This window comes from Gossypium hirsutum, chromosome D09 (genome assembly GCF_007990345.1).
Source record: "Gossypium hirsutum isolate 1008001.06 chromosome D09, Gossypium_hirsutum_v2.1, whole genome shotgun sequence".
Lineage (NCBI taxonomy): Eukaryota > Viridiplantae > Streptophyta > Magnoliopsida > Malvales > Malvaceae > Gossypium > Gossypium hirsutum.
Genome location: NC_053445.1, coordinates 17,125,146 through 17,130,181, shown reverse-complemented (window position 1 = coordinate 17,130,181; position 5,036 = coordinate 17,125,146). Strand labels below are relative to the sequence as shown.

General features: G+C 40.0%; 1 non-coding gene across 1 annotated transcript; it reads right to left on the bottom strand.

Annotated features, from left to right (window-relative positions):
• Positions 1-310: 310 nt before the first annotated feature.
• Positions 311-417, bottom strand: LOC121221468 (small nucleolar RNA R71). The gene has a single exon (XR_005918860.1). It is a non-coding gene; the product is annotated as a small nucleolar RNA R71 (small nucleolar RNA).
• Between the last annotated feature and the right edge of the window lie 4,619 nt (positions 418-5,036).

Genomic DNA, 5,036 nt, shown 5'->3' with positions numbered 1-5,036 from the left:
ACAAACCTTGCTCAGAATCCTATCCTTATTGCTGAAGCTAGTCATGTTTTAAATGTTTCAGACTCTGGGCCAATTCAGTGGAATGCCTACTGAAGATCCTTATCTTCTCTTAAGACTATTTATGGAGGTGAGTGATTCTTTCAACTTAGCCGGAGTACCCGAAGATGCATTACAACTGAAGCTATTCCCATATTCGCTAAGGGACAAAGCTCGTGCCTGGTTGAACTCATTACCTCCGAACTCCATTTCTACATGGTAAGAGTTAGCCGAGAGTTTCCTCATAAAGTATTTCCCGCCGAGCAAGAATGCCAAGTTGAGGAATGAGATCATTGTCTTCCAAAAAATGGATGATGAGTCCCTGTGTGAGGCATAGGAAAGGTACAAAGAGTTATTATGAAAGTGCCCTCATCATGGAATCCCACATCGCATTCAACTTGAGACATTCTATAATGGTCTCAATGCTCATACGAGGATGGTAGTGGATGCCTCTGCTAATGGTACTCTCCTTTCTAAGTATTATAATGAGGCTTACAAAATTATTGAGAGGATTGCCAGCAACAATTATCAATGGCCAACCAATCGAGCAGCATCAGGAAGACGAGTCGCCGGAATACATGAAGTGGACGCTCTCACTTCACTCACATCTCAGGTATCTTCAATACCTTCAATGCTTAAGAATCTTACCACTAATAGACCTAACAGTTTTGCAGCCCAACCACCTAACCAATTAGAGAATATAACCTATGTTTATTGTTGGGAAGGACATTTGTTTGAAGAATGTCCATCGAACCCCGAATCCTTATATTACATGGGTAAACAAAACCAAAACCAAAACCAAAGGAGGCAAGGACTGCAATCCAACTTTTATAACTCATCGTGGTGAAATCACCCGAATTTTTCTTGGAGTAACCAAGGGGCCTTGAACCAGTAACACTTACGCCAAACCTAGACAAACTTAGCTGCCTAATTTCCCCCAACAAGTTCAAAAACCAACCTAAGTGGAACCATCCAATAGCTTAGAGAATATATTGAAGACATACATGACGAAAAACGACGCCACTCTAAGGAATTTGGAGAATCAAGTGGGCCAGCTTGCTACTGAACTCAGGAACCGACCATAAGGTGCTCTACCTAGTGACACAGAGAATCTGAGAAATCTGGGGAAGGAACATTGTAAAGCTTTGACATTGAGGAATGAAAAGATAGTAGAGCCTTACACTGTCAAAGTTGAAAAGGAGCCAGCTGACACTTAAGATTCATAAGAAGTTCAACCAAGTGTTGAAATTCCAGTTTCACCAGAACCATAATCTACAAAACTCGACAAAGTAACCTCAGGACCAGTTAATTCTGATAAAAAAACAATGTCGTTAGATGTAGAATTGCCATCAAAGACGAGTCAACCAGAATCAGTCCTAGTAATGAAACCACCACCACCCTACCCTCAAAGACTTCAGAAACAGAAGCAGGAGATTCAATTCAAGAAGTTCCTTGACGTACTCAAGAAACTTCACATCAACATCCCATTGGTTGAAGCACTTAAGCAAATGTTGAACTACGTCAAGTTCATGAAAGATATATTGTCTAAGAAATGAAGACTTGGAGAATTTGAGACGGTAGCTCTAACGAAGGAATGCAGTGCATATCTTTAAGACAAACTATCCTCAAAATTGAAGGATACTGGATGTTTTACCATACCGTGTAACGTTGGAGCAACATATTGTGGTAAGGCATTATGTGACTTAGGTGCAAGTATCAACTTGATGCCTATGTCAATATTTAAGAAGTTAGGGATAGGAGAAGTTAGACCAACTACAGTTACACTTCAACTAGCAAATCGATACTTAGCACATCCAAAAGGAAAAATCGAGGACGTATTGGTGTGTGCAGATAAGTTTATCTTTCCTGCTGACTTTGTAATTCTAGATTTTGAAGCAAACAAAGAAGTGCCAATCATCCTAGGAAGGCCGTTCCTAGCAACTAGAAGAACCCTTATTGATGTGCAGAAGGGCGAGCTCACTATGTGTGTTCAGGATGATCAGGTAACATTTAACGTCTTTAATTCTATGTGATTTCCTGACACAATGGATGATTGCTCTGCAGTGTCCGATTTAGAGGATTTAATAGTGGAGAAGGAACTCAACTGTGTTGAGGACCTACTGGAAAGAATTTTGACATTGTATCCTCCAAATGATGAAGAGGAGGATGAATACTTAGCTTTGCTAGAAGCTAATCAAAGGGAATTTAATCCGCAATTCCATTTTGAATCTTTGGAGTTAGAAAGGAGGGACTATTCCTAACCAAAAGCGTCGATCGAGGAGCCACCTAAATTAGAACTCAAGGTATTACCTTCTCATTTAAAATACGTTTATATAGGTAACACTTCTACTCTACCTGTGATTATTTTAGCAGAATTGACCACTAAGCAATAAGAGAAACTTATCTTAGTTCTGAAACAATTCAAGAAGGCTATCGGATGGACCATAGTCGATATTCGCGGTATTAGTCCATCTGTATGCATGCACAAGATTATCCTATAAGATGGCAAAAAAAGGATGATCGATGGACAACGAAGACTGAACCCTATCATGAAGGACGTAGTAGAAAAAGAGATCATCAAATGGTTAGATATGGGTATCATCTATCCCATCTCAGACAGTTCATGGGTAAGCCCAGTCCTGTGTGTGCCAAAAAAAGGAGGTATCACGGTAGTAGAGAATGAGAACAACGAGTTGATACCAACTAGAACGGTTACGGGATGGAGAATCTGCATCGATTATCGAAAGCTGAACAAGACGACTAGGAAAGATCACTTTCCTTTGTCGTTTTTGGACCAGATGCTGGATAGACTCGCAAGACGAGATTACTATTGTTTTTTCGATGGATACTTAGGGTATAATTAGATTACAGTAGCACCAAAAGATCAACACAAAATGACATTCACTTGCCCGTATGGTACGTTTGCATTTAGATGCACGCCATTTGGAATATTTAATACACCTGCTACATTTTAAACATGTATGATGTCTATTTTTACTGACATGGTTGAGAAATATTTGGAAGTTTTTATGGATGATTTTTCAGTATTCGGAGATACTTATGATGATTGCTTATCCAATCTAACTAAGGTACTAAGGCGATGCGAAGAAACGAATCTCGTACTCAACTGGGAAAAGTGCCATTTTATGGTATGAGAAGGAGTTGTTCTAGGGCATCAGATAACGAGACCTGGGATCGAGGTAGACAAAGAAAAGGTTGATGTTATTAAGAAACTCCCACCTCCAACATCTGTAAAGGGTGTTAGGAGCTTTTTGGGCCATGCCAGTTTTTATCGAAGATTTATCAAGGACTTCTTCAAAGTTGCTAAACCCTTATACAAATTATTGGAGAAGGACTATATATTCAAGTTTGATGAGGAATGCTTAAAAGCCTTCAATGATTCGAAGAGTCGATTAGCCACGGCACCCATAATCGTCACACTACACTTAGATTTGCCATTCGAATTGATATGTGACACAAGTGACTTCGCAATTGGAGCTGTCTTGGGCCAGCGACGGAACAAAGTTTTTCATCCCATCTACTACGCAAGTCGAACCCTAACAGGAGTTCAACTAAATTATACAGTAATAGAAAAAAAGTTACTTTCTATTGTGTTTGCTTTCGACAAGTTTCGACCTTATCTGGTAGGTACCAAAGTGACTGCCTATACGGACCACTCGGCAATTAAGTATTTACTTGCAAAGAGAGACGCTAAGCCGAGGCTGATCCGATGGGTACTTCTACTTCAAGAGTTCGATCTAGAAATTCAAGATCAAAAGGGAGTCGAAAATCAAGTAGCAGATCACTTGTCCAGATTGGAGCCACAAAAAGGGAATTCTCTTCTTATACCAATTCAGGAGACGTTTCCAGACGAACATATCTTGAAGGTAAATTATGTCCATAATAGCCCTTGGTTTGCTGATATTGCTAACTATTTAGCTTGTTGTTTGATGCCAATTGATAAGACGTATCAACAAAGGAAAAAGTTTCTTCACGATGTGAAGTACTATTTTTGGGAAGAGCCATATGTGTTTAAAAAGTGTGCAGATCAGATGATTAGGAGATGCGTGGCAGAAGATGAAATACCGAAGATTTTATACCACTGTCACTCAGCTCCAAGTGGGGGACACTTCAGAGGTACATGTACAGCGGCCAAAGTATTGCAAGCCAGATTTTTTTGGCCAACACTATTCAAGGATGCATATGCTTACATGAAGAGCTATGATTAATGTGAAAGGGTTGGAAATGTCACCAACAAAAATGAGATGCCTCGAACAAACATCATTAAGGTAGAGTTGTTCGATGTATGGGGTATTGACTTTCTTGGTCCCTTTCCTTCGTCTTGCGGTCACAATTACATACTAGTAGCAGTAGACTATGTGTCTAAGTGGGTCGAGGTTGAGGCATATCCGACAAATGATGCTAAGGTTGTGATAAAGTTTCTGCAGAAGCATGTGTTCACAAGGTTTGGAACCCCAAGAGCTATCATCAGTGATGAATCCCACTTTGTGAACAAGTGGTTAAAATGGGTATTAGACAAGCATGGAGTGAAACACAAAGTTGCAACAACTTACCATCCGCAGACAAATGGGCAAGCTGAACTAGCAAATAAGGAGATCAAAGGCATACTTGAGAAGGTATTCTGCCCAAACCGACGAGATTGGTCCACAAGATTAGATGATGTTTTATGGGCTTACAGAACAGTATACAAGACACCGTTAGGGATGTCACCCTATAGGTTGGTCTTTGGGAAAGCTTGCCATCTACCATTAGAGTTAGAGCACAAAGCTACTGGGCTCTTCAACAGCTTAATTTGTATCCTAAGCTCGCGAAAGAGAAACGGATGTTCCAACTCAATGAGTTAGAAGAGTTCCAAATGTTCTCATATGAAAATGCCAAATTACTTAAAGAAAGACTCAAGAAATGGCATGAAAACCACATTCGAGTTCGAGTTGTTGAACTCCAAGGTAAGGGAGGTAATTTTCGAGTTAATGCTCAGC